This window comes from Zeugodacus cucurbitae, chromosome 5 (genome assembly GCF_028554725.1).
Source record: "Zeugodacus cucurbitae isolate PBARC_wt_2022May chromosome 5, idZeuCucr1.2, whole genome shotgun sequence".
In the NCBI taxonomy this organism is placed as follows: Eukaryota; Metazoa; Arthropoda; class Insecta; order Diptera; family Tephritidae; genus Zeugodacus; species Zeugodacus cucurbitae.
Genome location: NC_071670.1, coordinates 74,308,017 through 74,329,395, shown reverse-complemented (window position 1 = coordinate 74,329,395; position 21,379 = coordinate 74,308,017). Strand labels below are relative to the sequence as shown.

General features: G+C 38.9%; 1 protein-coding gene across 2 annotated transcripts in view; it reads left to right on the top strand.

Annotated features, from left to right (window-relative positions):
• LOC105212812 (teneurin-a) overlaps positions 1-21,379 on the top strand; it is a 224,497-nt gene that overhangs the window by 13,497 nt on the left and 189,621 nt on the right. The window lies entirely within an intron of this gene.

The following is a 21,379-nucleotide window of genomic DNA, read 5'->3' as shown; positions in this document are numbered from 1 at the left end:
TTTTGAGCTTGCTACAATAACCCACTGCAGTAAATTGAGCTCAATAGTCGGCAATATGTGATAGTACACTGAGTACTGAGTCTATTGACACAATTCTAATTTTAGAAAGACGGTCAGTGTCTGCTCGTGCTGAAAGCGCACCAAAAAAGCGAACGCTATTAAATTTATTTAAACGCGAGGACATGCTGATATCTCAATTCGCCTTCACCCCATTTGCCGCCTTTTACTTTGCTTCACTTTCAATTTCACTTTCTTCGTTCGTTTTATTTTCGCTTACGGCTTTGCTTGCTGCATTTTTTATTTTATCGCCCTTGCGTGACCAACGCACACATACAAGCACAAGTGATTTCAAGTGTGCGTGTGTCTATACATGCAAGCGAGTGTCTGGGGCATTCAGAAATATAAAACAAAAGCAAAAAGTGACTTCTGGTATGAACATGTGCGCAATAGTCTACACACACAAAGGTAACTGTGCGTGCTCACGACTGAGGCATAGATGGACTCACCCGGTGGCGAGCAGCCACATATATATTTGCATGCGCTACTTCATCTGTGCGCGAATGTTTGTGTGTATGTGTGAGAGTGTTTTGTACACTTGCCTGCGGGTGGATTGCGTTTGTATCTTCGCGTAGCCGACTCTTTTCTCGAATGCCGCTTGACAGTGACAATGGCTGACCACCGCTTGCTGGATGTGTGCTGCTCCGAGGCCGAGCGCACGTACGTGGGAGGTTTCTGTGCGCGAATCGTAAAATTTATAAATCATAAAATAATTTCCGGCATGAACTGCCTTCGTTAGCCAACTTGGCACGGCGCAGTCACAAGTCCACAGTAAGTAAATGAAAATACCCCGAATTTTCCTCTGGCCCAGCATACGGCATGTATACGTGGATATACTTGTATGCGAGTATGTTCAAATAATATGCACTTCTTCGCAAATAAAAAGATGAAACACGCCACTGCAGATCCTTCAAGTTCTCGAAATGCTGCGTACCAAAGCCAATAAAAGGGAAATAAAACGTGGAATTTGTGCTAAAATAAAAGTGGTAATGAGAATACTAATTTTTTGAGCTTAAATAAATTATGAGATCGTACAGAACTTCTGGCAGCCGAATGAAAGAGCTGAATACAGCTTGTGTTGAGAAATTTATTTATGCTTTTGTCGGTTAACTTCTTGGAAATGTTCTACTTGTTATTTACCAACAAATAAGGTCTCTATACTTTTTGTCTCATAACACAGCGACATGATGTGTGATTGTAAGAAGAGATTATATTCGAAAGGATAAGGGTTTGAATATCGTGAAGTAGGGAAAATCACAACAATCACGACAATTTTTCTGGTAAATGAACAGTGGGCGTTAGACCGCCTTTTTTGTTGATATTTTAAGCTAAATATATAAATTAATCTAAATGAACATATTGTATTTTAAGAGAATGCATTTGGCTTACAATTTCATTACATGACTCAGTTATTTTGAATCAATAGATTTGATGTTTCTTGCTTGATTCGAATAGAAGTGTCGATTCGAACAATCATATAAACATGCGAACAGATTCCTCGAATGGTGCCCTTACGAGTATGTGACACAATGCGCAATTCCCAACGGAGTCTGAAATCAATGGAAACTGAAGTACAAATAGAAAATAATAAAATTTAGTAAACGTGTGAAGAGAAAGCATCGTAAAAAGGTTACTTTATCACCATTTTGCGCTTTCTAAAGACGGTGGGACAGCGCCACACAGTGGTGCCGCTTCATACAAGCCGCGGCAAAAAATAGAAGGAATCGAGGTAGGGCTTTGAAATTTGGCACACATCTCTCATATTGCCAAATTAGATGAAAAAAAAAATTTGTTAAAATCCGCCCACAACTACGCCCACCTCCCATATAACATAACCAATAAATATTCAAAAATGATCATGTATTATTAATTATTTATTCAACAATTAATTTTTTAACATCGTCGTCCAATTCTAAAGTTTTATTTTTGGGATTTGTTCTGAAACCGTTAATAAAAGGATCCGATGAAGCTAAAAAAAAAATTGACAACTGATAATATCCACAAAAAATACCTCTTTATATGGTGGAAAAATATCACAATTAATTTCCTTAGCACTATTTCGCAATATTTCATATTGATGTTTGGATAACGAAGCATCAAGTATAAGACTAAGAGCTTTCTCTGGAGTTAATTTCATTTGTTCATTTTTTCTATTTTTTCGCAGCTGATGTTATTATATCAGCTGAAGTGGTATGCAGCAGCAGTTGTTAATTCTTCATTCTTTTTGATGGCGAAGAAGAATCATCAAAACATTTAATTGGACAACCAGGCGTTGCTGCATTGGAGCAACATGGATCAGAATATTCCAAAGAATTAAGAGATAATGTATAAATGTTTGACAACCAGCTTTCATTTTGATTTAAAAATAATTGTTTGGTACGACTTGACTTTTGACATTTTTGTTTAAAACGCGGGATAAAAGTTTATTGATACATTTTTTAAACACTTCTAAATCATTGCTTGATAACTCACTATAATTTGTTGATATCATTCCTAAGAGTAAATTTTCATCATTATTGCAGTCAATATAAATTTCTGCAATATCACAATATTTTATTTCTTTTGCCATTTCAAAATTTCGTGTTTTGTTAATTTTTTTCACCCGTTTGCACTTCTCTCGGTTTTACTATACTGACCTAGTACCATCACCCTGTCTTGGAATTTGTTGTTGTATAACGAGAGACAACTCCAAAAAATAACAACAAAGCAACAAACCGAACAATCAAAAAAACAAACAAAACAACGAAGCAGGCAAAAAACAAAGCAACGAATCAAGCAAACAAACAACGCAGTTGCAGTAGATTAAAATGCTAATTACTCATGAATCTAATCTAATTGCATCTGATTTTTTTTTCTATCGATTAAGGAGATTTGAAAGTTTATTTTGTGTAAGTGGCTAACCTGCGCGCTCCTGCGCACAATAGTTATATTCTGTTGATGTTGTGAAATATATGATTTTTTTGGACCATGAAAAAACATCATATTAAAAAAAATCTTGAAAAAGAAAGTATACATTTGATGATCTAAATCACATCTATAACATTGGTTTTAATAAATAAAAACTTTACAATTGATATTTTATGGTTAACTTTTGAGTTTTAACCTTTGGAATATTCATCACATTTTTCTGGGTAACTTTGCGTTGATACTTTGTTGGACTTTGAAGCTCTCCCAACAAAAACCATTGAATATATCAAGCCCAAGTATTTGGAAAATGTTATTTGATTAGTTCTTAGCTTAAATTGAAAAGATGGTACAAATTTGGAATGACAAAAAAAAATCCTTTTTTCCCGCTTTGGCAACACTGTGCGCCATCGTCGGTGGGGACAAATTATTTGTCTTCCGGTGTGAAAGTTTTCCGAGAACGGAATGATATTAAGACGCTAACGGTATTTGTTACAGTTGCCAACTTTTTGTCACAGAGTTAATGAGTGGAAATTGATGTCGATGAAGTTTAAGAATCGTGTTGACGTTTCGTTTTAATTCACCAGAAAATGCCACCGAAGACATCGGAATTTTATGTGTAAGTAAGTGCAGTGCGAAGAGAAAATCAAAAACATATCTTCATATATATTATGCAACAATATGTTTGCGATTTTGAATAAATTTGCTGCCTGAACTTTCTTTTTCTTTTTTTGTATAGTTGCCTGTGCACAAATAAACCCTCTCAAACATCAATACATAGCTGATAGAAAAAGAACAACGTGAACACCTTTATGAATAAAATAACAGCAACAATGCAGTCGAATACAACTCTCAAAGCAGAATCTATAGTTCTTCGAATATTTTGCGTTTTTGCGTGGCATTCAGCGCCAATACGCTGTCATAAATTATAAATTTAACGTGTTGCAATAATTTTATAATATCTCGTCGAAATTTCGGTAAAGTAAACGTAAACGTGTTTGTTGAGGGAAACGTAATTTTTGAACTTGAAGTCTTTCACTTATTCTCATTGCCATAGTAAAGATATTCTATTTTTAAATTTATTTATAAAATTTAGTCCTTTCTGAAATTCATTATATAAAATTCACTATAGAAGAACCTGCGGCGCATGCAATGCTCCATGGCCAGACATTAAAATATGTAAACAGACATATAGTACATTTGGGGTGCTTAATGGCAAATGTAAATAAATTCCAAGAAGTGAAGAAGTCAAGGCGAATCATATTTACCTTTTTCCATCAGGATATTGCCGTAACTTGATAATATCCTGTGTAGTAAGGAATATTGCATGTGTCTGTGCTGTTGTTTATGTACAGGACTTGCCTCCTTTCACGACGTCACGTAGTTCTCCGCTCCTGGCAGCGAGCGCTTTGTAGCGTAAGCGTAATCGATTGCGCTTTTTCCATTTCTCTGTTCTTGCAGTTTCGTTAAAGTAATGTATTTCGCTTCTTTGTTGTTATTGTGCATACGTGGTTGCCTGGTTGTTGTTGACGCTCGTCTTGTCTAAAACTTATGTGCGCTGATATGCGCTTTGAGATACTCATCGGCAAAGCGACATGCTCGAATTTCCACGCTTCACTGTCGGCACTTGCTGCTTTCCAAACGATTTCAGTGATCTGCCGAATCAGAAAGCTTGTCTTTGCGGAAATCGCAATCAGAGGAAGCTATTCCGTCTGGTTTGCTGATCAACTGAGGCTTGTCATGCTCGTTCAAGTGAAATTTATTGAGTATATATTTATTAAATAGCTGTGGGTGATTCTGGTTTTGTTCTCGATGTGCATGAAAAAATCATGAACTTAAAATCAGGTTTGATTCTACCACGTTCTTAATGTGTTTTTGTGCTCCATTTCATATAGTTTCATAAAATATACCTCAGAAAAATTAAGGTATACTCTGAATAACCGTTAATGCCGTTAGATGAAAATTAAGAATGCTGAAGACTCAGTAAATACAGCATATCAAAGACGAATTATAACGAGTTTTCTTTAAGGAAATCCATGCAGATGGGGGGCAAACCATACTCCCCATTGTCCTTTTCGAAGTCTTGTGGATATTGTGGAAGCTGGAACCACCTCGGCTGCACACATTTGTGTCTCGGACTTGGGCGCGGCACGCTGATCAAAATGTAAATATCTCCTAAAGGGGGCAATGGTCCAAAGGGGTAAATATTTAGCATTACCCATGCAATTGTGCTTGGCTGAAGGCGTGTGTGTGTGTGTGCGCAATTGCAAGGTAATGTGTTGCCGAATTTCCATATCGAGGTCAAGATTGGCGAATATTCTTAACAACAAGACAAACAGAATTTCCTGCCGTTCTGTTGAGTGTCTCTGCATACATATTGCCGTCCGTCTGTGTGTGTTTGTATGGCAGAGTGTAGAACACAATATGGTTTGTCAATATTTGTTGAGTAAACATATTGTTGCTGCTGCATATCACTGTTCACCGCTTGGCATTCCTGTTTCTTGATCTGAGATGTTGCATGTCGCATAAATAATGGATGAGCATTTGGGACGCAAAAGTGCTTGAAGATTCTTTTGCACTTGGTTTTCTTTCTTGCCATCTTAACTTCTCAGCGCTCCATGGAGAGGAAATACAGAATTAATGAAGCCGCACCAACAATTTTGCTTCAGTATCTGCGAGTGAACAGATACATGCATAATGCAAAATGAGGCAATTCCAAAGAGCTTTCGGAATATCAAGTCAATCGAAGCTTTGAATGAAAAATTTGCCAGCCTTGAACATTTTATTTGAAATGTGAGATATCTTGACATTTTATAAAGCACCTTGCAACATGATAGTGGACTCTATTAGAGTTTGTGCAACTTCAGCAAAAGGAATGCAATGACATACATTTGGATATTTATATCTACGAGTGTATATACTATGTCTATTGGTAGTACCCTGTGCCACGTTATAACCCCTTTGTGGGAAGCGACATAAGGTCGGAAAGTTAGATCAAGAAAACTTATTTGTTTTAGAAATATTGGTTTAAAAAACTTAAGCTAGTGATGACCTCTGATTCCAGCAGTTGTACTTTCCTCTCCAGATCATTTAAAGCTTATGACATTTTTCTTTTTATGTGGACCATTGGTGATGTTTCGTAAAGGATTTTTGCTATATTTTTTAAAAATGAAATATAAAGATAAACAGGGATCTGAGGGGTTTTCACTGTCTTTAGTCTCGACATAGTAGTCTCCCCGATTTCACCTCATAGCCACTCTGTGAGCTGGTAGCTGCATTACCTTGTATCTCTGTCTTAGAAAACTTTATAATAAAGTCTTTATGGCGCACTTTTCATATCATATAAACTTTCCAGTGATTCGGTTTGGTTTAACCAAACATTTTAACAGGAAGTATTACGGCGAGCTTACCCAAGTTGCGAACAGCTACTGCCCACTGGCTGCAGCCGCAGACTAATATTTGCAATTTGAATAAAACCACAAAACTTAAAATTTAAATCTGTGCAAATGGGAAAATTGAAAGGTGCAAGTTTATGCCGCACAATAAGCGAACCTCACCACCGCCCACCCCGTATCCGTGGAGGACCACTCATGTTTTCATAAAAGCATACGTGGCTGGTTGCTGCAGCAACCCGGTGTTGTTGTATTTGCAACACTCGAGTGGACACTGAAGTACGACAAATCCACTTGCAGCCGAGTAAAAATGCTTGTAGCCTCACAATTGTGTTTGCAATTTGCCTGCGTTGCACACACACATACACAAAGACATATATGTATGTTTGGTTTTGTTTTTGGATGCACTTACACATATGCACGTGTACGTGTACATGGCGCTGGCGACGCGCCCCCACATGTTAACATGTTCCCAAGTACGAGTGTTGCAAACAAAGCACTTGAATAAATGTTGTTGTTTACTTCTGATTTGCGAATTGTTTGTTGGCAGCAGTTACTCCCGCTGTGATTTTTGCATTTTCCGCAAAGCTCTTCTCCACTGGAAGTAACAATTGGAATAAACATGAATTCGCTACGATGCTTTCCATTACCTTTTGCACTCATTACAAAACAGTTTTGTTGGTCCTAAGTGGTTATAATAGAGTGCTTTCGCTATTGTGGCTGCGAGAAATCTTTATTCGTGGCGTGTGTGGCATGTGTGGCGCGTCAGTGATGGCACAGTACTTTGCCATGAGCATAGAGAGTGCGCCGCTGTTGAATAATGTTGCGAGTTCATATGCTGACGCTGACTTTGGTCTTTGCTCATGTGTCAGGTGAGTGTATGAGTCAATTTACACCTTGCTGCATTGTACGCCGAGCGTCTTCGTTTCGCTTTCTATTCTAATTGTATTTAAATAAAATTTATTCTTTACGTAATCACTGGACGCCATGAAGGCAAGAGCGGGCGTAGGAGCTTAAAGTCTTGACACAGAAACACAATTTCCCCAGTCCAACGCTTGCCCAGCTGCGAGACGAGCAAAGGCAGAACTTTCATCTAGCGAATAGAAGCAAACGTGAATACGAGAATATCGCCACAAATGCCAAAGTGAGCTAAATGTAATAATCATCTTCTATTCGCCTTGAGCTGGAGTAGGTTTTTAAGAAATTTTTCGTTTTCCAAATCCCCAGCATTCATCTCAATGAGCAATTTTTCCTTCCGTTCCTTCTTCGGACTGCTGTGTCGTATACGCAACATTTTACTTTCCTCTCAATAAATTATTATTTATCGTTTTATATAAACTTAGTGAAACTAATTGAGTTAAGATTATGAAGAGAATGAAGCTATGATAAACCGACAATTAGGCTAGAAACAGTGTTTTGGTAAAGGCGATCACCTAGAGTTATCATATGTGATTTCAAAATATTTGGAGATTGTGAATTCCTCATAAATTTGAACACAATTTATGTACATTATATATGTAAATAAAGTCCGCTCTCTTCTATTAAGTAGCTCACTATATGATAGGTCTCAATAATTCAACGGTCTATACGACGGATAACAGAATAGATATTGATATGTCTTGTACTCGTATTTATTAGCATTATGCATATGTGAATCTATATTGGAGCTATTGGTGACAGTTCAACTAACAGTTGAACACAAGCAGAAACACTATAATGTAAAGGTTAAGTAAAATGTTAAAAATCAGGACCACCATCTGTTAAACAGTATTGTTGGAAACTACTTAACATGCGAGAGTTTTCTAAACAATCGCTCCGAAATCTTCAGATTGGGATGCATTATTTATTTGATTAGTTTCTGAGGTTAGTTCTGGAAACACTACAAATATTAGACATTGAGGACCATGTTCCAGAACTCAGATACTACCAGTTGGATTAGCTACTAAATATCTCATAGCTTTAAAATAGTATCGGATTTAGTTGAGTGCAGTTACACGATCCGATTCATACAATACCTCAATAAAATGCTAAAAAACAATTTAATTGAGCCGTTTGACAGCTGCCTTGCAGGAAAAGGCAGCAGAGTTCAGGGCTCAGGGCTCATTGTAGATAAGGGTTGCCCTGTAGGGGTATGCGGCTTAAATCAGAATTCAATTGACTGAAAACAATTAAGGAATTAAACGATTCGAGCGTGAAGCATTGCCAATACTTAAACACCGCTTCAAAACACCAGATGAATATGAGAATGCAAAGGTGTAAGTATGAATAAAATATGACGAAAATAATCATAAACACAATCGAAAACTTCCAAAGAAGAAATACAAAAGATGGCGAGTGTAAACGATGCTAAAGGGAAAACGAGAAAGGAAACAAGAAACAGTAGTAAAACGTTTATTCGAATTGAACTACAAGTGAAATAAAGCCAATAAAAGTTGATGGCCCGCAGTCAAACGAAACAGTTTGCAAACATTTCCTGCCCGTCGACAATACCGAGCGCTTGGCGGTGGCTCAATATGCGATAAAATGAGATGAAAAGGGGAAAGTAAAGAAAATAAGAAACCGAAGTGGCCTGCAGTTCTTCAGAAATATGCGACAAACTCTTTTTGGTGTATTGGAAAATCAGATGACCCATTGGCAACCACGCAACAATTATGGTCTGTACCGAGCGAGTATAGCCAGTATCAATTGTTAAATTTGAACTTAAGGTATCGTCGAAGCCTTACATGATTCTTTTAATTGTGAGATTTTTAATGCAATTAATTCCTCTTGCGCATTTAATTACTGAAGCTGGAACGTTTCTTCCAAATGAAATGCACAAAGTTTTTCGGACTTTTCTGCCCAAAGAATGCCATTAATTTGGTTGGGGTTAACAAGTTTGTTTTCACTAATTTTTTTTGTTGGCGAAGAAACTTTCGCCGCAACTCATTCATATTTTAGCGGGAATGGGATTGTTGTGGAATTCTTTTCAATAATTTCTTACGGTGAAATTATGACATTCTGCTTCTGCCGCGCTCAACACAACAAATGTTGCATGCGCCGCACATTAAGAGCATTTTGCCGTTACCGCTACCGTTAACGTTACCAGCAATGCTCGGGCAAAACGCAATGCGCAAAAGTTTGCCAACAAACTTGTTTCCAGCTCACAAGCAACTAAACTATGTTCGCTGAACCGGAGCGTGTGTGAGAGTGCGGGTGCGTACTCGGAAGAAACAATTGCAGAAAGAATGATAGTGCAGTAAAATTGGCTGGATGAATAGTCGAGGGGCAGAGGGGGACGGAGCAGCGCTAACCGAGACCGAAAAAATCTTCATTTGTTCTCCGCACCGCTAATTAACAACTGCGTTTAAGGACAAACTATGCAGCGAGGACTCGCACGCAGGAAACTCTGTTAGCTAAGAGCAACAGCAATAATAATAAAAACATGAAGCGAATGATCAACAACATGATTCGTGCTGCACGCGTAATGGCAGAGCCAGTAAACAGTAGTTTTGCTGCCGTTGGCAGTTGATATGCCACCAACAATAACAACAGCGACTGCGGCTACAATGTGGTGACAGGCGAAAACCAGAGAGCGAAACCGCAGTGAAATGTCAAAGCTACAGCATTCCGCCACAGTCCGCGCCCCGTTGGCGCGTTGGTGATGGGTTGGTGTTACGTTCAAGTTAGCTCATGGCTCATGGCACTGTGCGTGTGTAAGTGCACTAATATCCATATATGTATGTGTGCGCCTGTGTGTGTGTGTGTGTGTATGTTCGCGAACTTGTTAGTGAAAAGTTTTACGTTGGACGCGGCTACAAGCTTGAAAGAAGTTGCTCATTAAAAATTAACATGCAACCATGCCGACAAGCAGACATGCGCCACACCGCGGCGATGGATGCGTGCCTTAGTGGAGCGATCGATGTGGAGTGGTGCCGGTGATAACCGTATCTCTAATACTTAGGCAGTAATAATGATTTCAGGGCATATCTGAGAGTTTCATTTAAAAGCCTGAAAGATATTATTATAATCGCATTGAACCTATTCCAGTCTCAATTTCCATTTCGTATTGGTCATGTGACCACAGCGACATTAGATCAACATATGGTAAACAACTTATAAAAGACGTACAATATTCGCCGAGAAAAAACGGCCCGAAATATTGTTGGGCTAATCGCCGTAAAGTGCGAATTGCATTTGACTGATCTGGACTATGTATCTATGATATCTATCTGCTTTAGACGGAATAATTTGCAGCATAACGATCGAACCATGAGTCAGTAAAGTATACATGCATACTTTGAACATACAGGGGGCATTTCATTGCTCACTGGTGGGAAAGGCAAGCAAAGGAACGTTCACTCTTCTATAAAATGTAAACTGAGGTCTATCAAAAAATAATATTTGAGATTTTATTGCACAAAAATATTAGGATTTGTGCTTATATACACCTGATTCCTGATTGATCGCTTTGTAATATCCAAAAACTGTACGGATTTCGTGAATAACGACTTCATTGTTTGTTATAACTACATTGCTTCAAGCCCAGTTTTCAAAACTCCAAATTATGCTTTTATTGAACTTAAGTCATGTCACACGTGTTTAGTAGGTAATGAATGTACTTCACATAGATAACACAGCCCGTTAAAAAAAAAATTTTTGTCATGACCTGGGGCTTTTATTTTTTTATGGTCGCTGAATCCAAATTTATTATCTAAATTTCTTTGTCACTACATTTACTACAAAATATTTATGTAAAAGGTATGCCGTTTTTGATATCTCATATCAAGTAAAACTTAATAGTGTCAGTTTCTAATTAAATAGTTTTAAACATTTCGTGAGTATTCTGTAAATTGTGCGGAGTGAGCAAATAAAAAGGTTGGTTACAATTAAAATCTGCCGGACCTAACTTTTGTGGCCACAAATATACCATTTAGCTGCTTGTCAGGGTCAGCAATTGAAGTGTGGCCCGTGGCAGTAGAGAACAAAAGCCCATACGCAATTCCATGCCATCACCTCACCTCCTCACCCACTGGACCCATTTAATCATTTTAAGGACTTAATTTAAATGCACATGCATACTCATACATACAGATGTTGTCAGCAAAATGTCCCCTTTCTCGGTGACCACTGAGTAAATGTTTGGTGACCAAATACAAGCAGATGGCGAAAATACCAGCTTTACCGGACTATAGACAAAAGCATTACAACAACCATCTATTTGTTGTTATTGCATGCAACAAGCAACTGTATATGCTTATAAGCTGAGTGCCCGTCACACATTTTTGGTGTGTGCATGGCAGAAACAAATATTTTACAAATAGTTCGATGTCGATATCCTCAATTTGAAAATAAATCACTTTCGCAGCGCAGAGTGTTAAACTCCGGCCCTTCCCTTCCAACCGGCAAGCCCACCATCATTTCACAATACATCTTTGATTCCCGCACTAATCCACCACCTTCCCGTCTATGTTTAGTAGTTTGGGCCTCTGCGGTGTTGGCCAATCGGCAGAAAATGGATAACAAATATCAGAAGCCAGGAAAATAAGCGATAATTTCTCAGTTTTTCCCTGTCCATTACCGGCTGCACTTGATGCAGCGCTCCGTGCCTGGTGCCAAGTACCCGCGCCCGGCTCGGGAGCTAGTTCTGAGCTTGCAGTTGCAGCTGCATTTTGAGGAAGGAAAACGGAAATTTGCAAAAAAGACAACTTTAATTTTATTGTGTTAGCGGAGCTTTTGCATTCGTAGTTGTTTTTGTGTTACAACTGCACTTGTAATTGAAAAAGTTTAATGGATTTTATTCAAATTTGGTCGATATTTGTTTTTGTGAGGTGAGTTTCCATTTCGGTTGCCTGCAGCAGCTATCGCCAAACTTTATGGAGCTCGTGACGTTGAAATGAGTAGATAAAATACTCGCGATGCCTCGCATTTTGGGACATAGCTCACGGCCGATGACAGTGAATTATGTTGGGTATTTTGTGTAATCTTCATAAGAACAATGAGGTCCGAACTCCGAACTAAAAAAGTGGAGATTATTTTACTATAACTTTGCTACTCTCCGTGAACGCGTTGGTTGCCGTTTGTTGGCTCATTCTGTATAACTCCGTCGCTTAAAATGTTTGGTAAACTGAAAATTTAAAATCGGACTGAAAATTAAAATGTTTGCGAGTTATTTGACGATGGCGATCTAAATATTATCTAATATTATCCACAGTTACACACACACACAGTTCATGGAAACAAGGCTATTTGACAGTTAGAGGGAAATTCAACGAAAAGAAAACATTTCAAATATGTCATTCATTTCGTATTTCTCTATCAAAGTGCTGAATGACTGCTGAAACCCTTTTATAGCACCTGTCAGCTGAAGGCGTTTGCCATTAAAAAAGAGCAAGCAGCTTGCTGTATTCGGAGTACATTTGCGCATTTCTGCCTTCATCATTTGCCATTTTCCTTTTCTATTTCATCATCCCCCTTCTCTCCTTAGGTATTTTTATGTGGCAAATGTGTTTGTTGTTTAGGCTGCATTAGCAATGTGCCATTTGTTCCAGATTTCACCCTGGCTGGTCTCAATGCCTTTCGCCGTTCGTCAACTACAAACCAAACAAATCCTAAAAACCTTCACAACGAGTCCTTTTACGTCATTCCTTCCTTTGTGTTTCGCTTAGCTACGCATTCACGTTTCCCTCTTTTCCTGTGCGGTATCAACTTGCGTACTTTCGCATGTGTGTGTGGGCCGTGTGCAAAATGTGAAAATGAGTTTCTAACGCTTGTCATAAATAAGAGAATACACGATCTAATAGTTTGAGTGCCTTTCGTTTTCAGCTGAGATTTGGGACAGGAAAGATAGTGATTGCGAAAATGGCAGAAATGATTTGAGAGGTTAATGCCATTATATGGCCGATTTATCCCTTTCAATTAAGGAGTGCTTGCCATAAGGCTTCGATACATTTCACTTGCTCTTATTTAATTCAACGTTCATTTAAGTATCATCGGCATGCCGTTCATAATGTATGTTTGTCAATTTATGGTTTGCATTGTGGATTCGCTTTGCAGCGAGGAGGAAACTCATAGATTGGTGGTGGCAAGAATCTCAAACATTTCGTTCGATGTGGACGTTGTAATTTATATTCGCCTTTGCAAAAAGCTCTTCAAGCCGTCCATTCATCTGCTGTGTGAGCACGACGTGGCAGCTGTGGAGCTCCCCCTAAAAGAGCGACTCTCTTTGTTTAAGTCCTAACTGTATTACATTTCATAGATTTTCATTTACTGCAACACCTCATTTATCGCGCAAAAATGAGTAATAAAATTTTTTAATTGCGCGCACTTGGATAAAACTGTAATTCGGTAATGCAAAAACTTTATGCTCAAATCTACTTAATTAACACTTTCACTATTGCACAAATCCGTTTCAGCGCGGATTGGCGTACTGGCGAGGAAAGAAGTGTGCCAACAGTTCGCGGCGTCGAGGGAAGCTCATTGGCAGCTGTGGCAGTTACTTTAGGGCCGCAAATGTTTACCGCCAACTTAAGACAAACTTGATAAATTCATTTGGCAAAGAAGCGAGTGGACTGTATTAGCGCGCTGGAGATCGTGCTGCGCGCCGTAGTTTGGCTGGGGATTACCTGTGCGCTAGCTGTACTGCAATCGCTCAGCGCTACCGTGTTCACTTTGTAAGAATCCATACACACACACCGAGGTAAAGGCAAATAGAGAGTGTCAACAACTCCAGCTTGATGTTTCGTGCTTCAAATTCTGTGGTGATGAATGGAATTCGCGCTGGTTTCGCGGCGTGTATCGGTCGGTGGGCGGTAGAAGCCTTTAAGGTGGGCTTGTGGCCTTGTCGTCAGAACTTGTCAGCAGAAGAATGCATTTGGTACTCGTTGGCAGTGAATTCGCACTTGCAACCTTAATTAACAAATTGAATTTTTCAGTAGCGATATGTAACGGTTTCCATTATGAATTGAAATATTATGAATTACGAATTCTATCGTGACAAATATCATTGCTTGTACGTAAAAAAGTGTAGTTAAGTTGGGGCTGGATCGACGTGACCCACCACAACTATGTATCTTAAAGGACCTCAGTGGAATAAGAAGGATATTAGTCATTGCCTTCGGTATTAACAGCAACTGCCACGAGCTCGAAGATTATGCAGAGATTTTACCCTTTCGAGTCGTGGACTGACTGTTTCGCTTGCAGCATTTATCCTTTCTGAGGCTTCCACTTGTCAACTCTATCATATTTTCGTTTTTGCTCATTGTGCGATTCTTCGTCGTGTTTATTTTTGTTTTTACTAGTCTTTATGCCTTTTTGCTTTCGCTTATTTAATATTGAGCTCTTGTAGCTATATTACAGTCATTCGGACTAATTCGTGCAGACAACGGCGGGGAAATGTGGCTATCCAAATTCTTCTGTTAGATGGTTTCCATGATTACTTTTATGCACTTAATTGTTTTAAAGTCAAAGCTGTTCGTCTAATATGAATTTTCGGGAGTATTTCGCAATTAGAAGTCGAAAATGCATTTCATTATGAAATTTTTAATCTAAAAACTTTTGGCTGCCTCGTTGCGTTCGAAAAGTGATGAAGTAGTTAGTAGGAACACCCCTCCCACCCTACATACATAGATGTACATAAGTGAATATTTTGTGTTTGTATGTACCTACTTGGTTTCTCGTATGTACACACATACAAACACAGTCGGTGGTGTATCAAATATACATATTATTGTATATATGCGAGTGTATGTGTGTGTGTGTGTGAGTTGCTGCGTGCAGAAATGCAGCGTCAAGCAAAAATATTTCGTCCGTCGCTGGAAAATTTCACTCTCCCGCAACGCGCAGCTGAAACTTTTTGAATAAAAATGCAAATATTGTAAATGCAACAACAACCACAACCATAACTAAAACGAAAACAAATGCACTTTTGTTTGCAAATATGGCGTTCAACTTTCTGCTACTTTTGGTTTTGCATCGAAAAAGATTAAACAGCGATCAGAAGGAGGGAATTATTGAAGGGAAAGGATTTGAAAAACCGATGAAATAACCTCGACACATAAGTACATATGTATGTATGTATGTAATTAAGGGAAATTTAAATAAATTTATTTAAAATACTATTGTACTTGAATATAACCACTACTGCAGCACCCTTTACATGGTTGATACCAAATGAACTTTCAGTTCTGTATTTCGTAATTGTCGCGTGTAGACAGGCCTTCAGTAAACTTTACGACAACTTCACAACGATTTTTCCATATTGAATTGACCCAAATTTCGATTGACCGACAAATGTGCATTCTCATCTGCCGATTATGCGTTGTTTACGGACTACCCTACATCATGTTTACTAGGCTTAAGCTTCGTCAAAGGCTCAAAACTTAAAAAGACCTTGCTCAATTATTAAATCCGAATAAAAACAAGATATGCAACTCACTTCTTTAATCATACGAGGGAACTATCTGCTGTCACAACATATCACTCTAACGGATATGTGATGCGCTCTATAATATTGGTCGTTGTAGGACGGCTTATTTTCGTATTTATGACTTTTGTTTTTTATATGATTTTCGTCTTCGGTTAATTGGAAATTCCCGTTCAGGAAATGAGGGATTTATGTTTACACCTTTGCTTGGGCCTGAACATTCCAACATTGAATTTTTGATAGCAAAAATATACATACAATGCTTAAGAAAATTACTACAGATAGTAGTTATATTTATATGCTCTGATCTAAATTCACACTCCAAGTGATGCGAGTACTTACGAAAATGGTTTAGCAAAAGTGCCGACACCGTTTACCAGATGTAATTCGGCAGCTTTAATACTCGTTCAATACGAACACGTATGCGTGTGTGTGCTTTGTGGGTCATCACGAAATTTGCTTTGCGGTTATACTGGAGAGGATCGAAAATACGAGGGTTTTTTAGCGAATTGACAATTCGCTGCTCGCCATCCGCATTTTGATAATGTGCTACTTGCGCCCGGAATAGGACACCGAATGACCATCTGGAACCGAGCTGATTATGGCAAAGTGCTTGCTGCGTTATGCAACATTGCAGAATCCAGCAGCTCAGATTGCAAGCTCTATATTTAAGTGGATGTGGATTCATGGTGTTTGCTGGCAATTGTGCTGATTGCTGCGTCTGCAATAAAGCCATATTGCACGCCTCTCTCGCCGCATGCGACTTCATGCACATTCTTTCATTATTTACTCGTGTATGTGCACCGGTCTGGCTTTACTTTCATTCCTGTGGCTTCATACGTGTGTGTTTGTATGTGTCTTTATTGTACTCCCTTTATATACCTTTTGTGTTGCCTCAAGAGCAAATCAAAATATTTTTGTGGTTTACTGGGTTTTAGAAATGCTGGAATTTGTCGGAATTACCTAATCCTTCATTGGATATAGAAAGTCTTTATTACACTAAAGCAATCCACTATCTGAGAATCCAATCCAATCAAATCAGATGCTCTTGGCTTTTATTAGCTCTCCCTACTTAATGCATTAATTGCTTTGAGATCGATTTTGATCTATTGCAAGATGAATTGAAAAACGAGCATTCCACCTCACCGGCGTTACATCCAGTTGATTTCTCCCTTTGTGGCAATCAATTACTGCTCAGCCATTGATTGTCGTTGTAAATCATGTCAGTGACAATCATCGTCCCATCTGATTGCGATATTTGTGCAAGGACATGGCCGTAAAGAGTTCTGTCGGCACACCTGTTAAGAAGCAGCGGATGAGTGTGCGAAGTGCTCGTATTTCATATTTGCCAACATCGCTTGCCGCTTGGCGCTCCAACAGGCTGGCGATGGCGACGGCACGACGACGTTGCCTGCCACAGTAGAGCACTTGAAAGTCGGAAAAGTCATGCAACCTTTGGGACACTTGTGCAATTGTCGCAATGATACAAATGAGCGCAACAGAAGCGTCTATTTGCAGACACGCCAACGCCAGCTTTAACTCGGCTGCAGCCATGCCTCCTGCAGCCATGCCTCCTGCAGCCCTTCTTGGGACGGGCGTTTGCATACAAGCGTGCAGCAAAAGTTCAGCTGAGTCACATTTGAGTTGTAAATTTTGTTTAACCTACTTCGCTATTAATGTGTTTATAATGCCGAGCGCCATACACCCCCGTGCCCACACATGCCGCCACGCGACACTCACACAACCACTAGTCAGCGTTTTGCCTCGGTGTGCTGGCATGCAAGCGCATGTGTGTGCTGAGAGCGCGCCTGCGGGTGTAGGAGCTCGCAGCCATGTCCCGTCTATTTGAGTAACCCCACTTCGCAGCGTGAGCCTCTGTGTTTTTCCTAAGTGTGTGTTGGCGGGGGTGTAACTGTGTGTTGGCAGGTTCCATTAATGCGCGGCTAAATTTATCTCTGTGAAAGTTTCATATTTGTTGTGTTTCTTGTGTTGTGTTGTCACATCAACGTTGAAATGCAAATGGACGCGTTTTCCTTCCACCGCAACCGCAACCGCTATTCTATTTTAATTTCCTGTTTCGCTTTACCTTTTTCACGTGAAGAAAATGGGTGAACGAAGTAGGGCGCGAAGGGCGGGCAAGTGTTGGCAAGAAATTTACGGGTCATTAAAGACGAATGCCACAAATGACAAGTATGGAGTTAAGCACTCAATTTGCCGAGTCAGCACAACTTTGCCACTTAACAATACAACAACATCATATTTCGCGGTTATTATTCGCGCTCGTATCATAAGTAATTTGGGGATTATAAATGAGAACCTGTAACTTGACGTACTATTTTTCTATAAAAGTTCGGTTTAATTATTCAGCACAGTTGTCGCCGATGAAAGCATTCTTCAAGCTTTTCATTGCCTATTTGGTAGTAGTGGGAAATAGCCGCTGAATAATTGATCCGGAGAATAAAGTAGATTCGGAAGTTATTCGAAGCAATTGTGCCTTCACTTTCATTAAATTGACTGAAGATAGAGAACCTGCTTTGTGAGCTCGCACAGACAGTTTTCACATACCCAATTCGTCGCAAAGGCTTAGAACTTCGGGTCCTTTCGATTTCTTTGGAAAATATGTATCCCGTTAAACTCCATTTTATAGTCATCCGAAGTAGTTCAGTGGATTTTTTATACTCTCGCAACAAAAGTTGCTAAGAGAGTATTATAGTTTTGTTCACATAACGGTTGTTTGTAAGTCATAAAACTTAACGAGTTAGATATAGTGTTATATATAGCAAAATGATCAGGGTGACGAGACGAGTCAAAATCCGAATGTCCGTCTGTCTGTCCGGATAACTTGAGTAAAAATTGAGATATCTTAATGAAACTTGGAACACATGTTCCTTGGGACCGTGAGAGGAAATGGGTAAAATCCCTTTCGAAAATGGGTAAAATCGGACCACTGCCACGTCCATAAAATGGCGAAAACCGAAAACACATTAAGTGTCATAACTAAGCCATAAATAAAGTTATAAAAGTAATATTTGGTACAAAGGATCGTCCTAGTAAGGGCCATATTTGGATGTAATTTTTTTGGGAATGTGGGCGTGGCCCCGCCCAAAATTGATATTTTGTATACATCTCGCAAACCAATAAAGCTGTATAAACCAAATTTTCTACAGTCGGTTTTCTTACGTACCTCACCTCACTACACACCCACCTCCCATACAAAGGTTAGGCTGAAAAGTGAGTTAACTCGCTAATGAAAAACGTCAGAAACACTAAATTTTACAGAAGAAATAGCAGAAAGAAGCTGCACTGAGACTTTTTTATAAAATGGATAATGGGCGTGGCATCGTCAAAAACCATATCTCAGGAACTAATCGACAAATTTCATTGACATTCGGTATATATTTCCTTGAAATCCTGATGACACGTGTGGAAAATGGATGGAATCGGTTCACAACCACGACAACTTGCCATATAACTAAATTTTGATTTCCATCTGATTCTTTCACTTTATAATATATACATAAGAAACCAATGAAGATAGCGAAATAAAACTTTACACAAATACTGTTTATGATCTGTGGCATCACGTGTGAAAAAATTGTCGAAATCGGACTATAACTTTCCAATGTCCCGGATATCGAATATGAAGAACTCAGTGCCCCTTGGTAATTCTTCACCGAAAATTTCGGTAAATCTCTCGGGTATCTTAATTTAATTCAGAGGAAATATTTGTCTTCTAATAGTGTGTCTCTATAGCAGAAATGGTTAAAATCGGGTCATAACTTCCCCTAGCTCTCATATCGCTAATTATAGGATTTTCAAAAATACGATGGTCTAAATAACGGGTGATTTTTTTGAGGTTAGGATTTTCATGCATTAGTATTTGACAGATCACGTGGGATTTCAGACATGGTGTCAAAGAGAAAGATGCTCAGTATGCTTTGACATTTCATCATGAATAGACTTACTAACGAGCAACGCTTGCAAATCATTGAATTTTATTACCAAAATCAGTGTTCGGTTCGAAATGTGTTTCGCGCTTTACGTCCGATTTATGGTCTACATAATCGACCAAGTGAGCAAACAATTAATGCGATTGTGACCAAGTTTCGCACTCAGTTTACTTTATTGGACATTAAACCAACCACACGAATGCGTACAGTGCGTACAGAAGAGAATATTGCGTCTGTTTCTGAGAGTGTGGCTGAAGACCGTGAAATGTCGATTCGTCGCCGTTCGCAGCAATTGGGTTTGTGTTATTCGACCACATGGAAGATTTTACGCAAAGATCTTGGTGTAAAACCGTATAAAATACAGCTCGTGCAAGAACTGAAGCCGAACGATCTGCCACAACGTCGAATTTTCAGTGAATGGGCCCTAGAAAAGTTGGCAGAAAATCCGCTTTTTTATCGACAAATTTTGTTCAGCGATGAGGCTCATTTCTGGTTGAATGGCTACGTAAATAAGCAAAATTGCCGCATTTGGGGTGAAGAGCAACCAGAAGCCGTTCAAGAACTGCCCATGCATCCCGAAAAATGCACTGTTTGGTGTGGTTTGTACGCTGGTGGAATCATTGGACCGTATTTTTTCAAAGATGCTGTTGGACGCAACGTTACGGTGAATGGCGATCGCTATCGTTCGATGCTAACAAACTTTTTGTTGCCAAAAATGGAAGAACTGAACTTGGTTGACATGTGGTTTCAACAAGATGGCGCTACATGCCACACAGCTCGCGATTCTATGGCCATTTTGAGGGAAAACTTCGGAGAACAATTCATCTCAAGAAATGGACCCGTAAGTTGGCCACCAAGATCATGCGATTTAACGCCTTTAGACTATTTTTTGTGGGGCTACGTCAAGTCTAAAGTCTACAGAAATAAGCCAGCAACTATTCCAGCTTTGGAAGACAACATTTCCGAAGAAATTCGGGCTATTCCGGCCGAAATGCTCGAAAAAGTTGCCCAAAATTGGACTTTCCGAATGGACCACCTAAGACGCAGCCGCGGTCAACATTTAAATGAAATTATCTTCAAAAAATGTCATGAACCAATCTAACGTTTCAAATAAAGAACCGATGAGATTTTGCAAATTTTATGCGTTTTTTTTTTTAAAAAAGTTATCAAGCTCTTAAAAAATCACCCTTTAGCTTATAAATCGGTTAATATGTGAAATATCTTAGCCAAATTAAATGCGCATATAATCTTAGATATAATGTATGTTGGTGAGGAAAATGCGTGAAATCGGTTAAAGAATTACCCCAGCCTATTTACTATATATGATGATTTTCGTTTTTCTATTGGACTTTATGCCGAATATATGGGTCAAATTGTGTGTTATCTTAATAAAAATATATCAATAAATTACGAGAGTGTAAAATGTTCGAACTTAGCCTTTCCTTACTGGTTAAGCCTTCATTCATAACAGTTTAGCGGCAGAGAGTAGCGAATCGAACGCATCACACCAATTATTATAATTATTTGGAAGAACTGAGCCTTCGAGAGTTGAGAAAATAAACAAATGAGATTCTTTTTGCGTCCAATAAGATATTTATAAGCGACTAGAGATATGGAAAATCAATGATGGATTATGTCTTAATGCTTCTTTTGAGGCACACAATCAAACTATACTA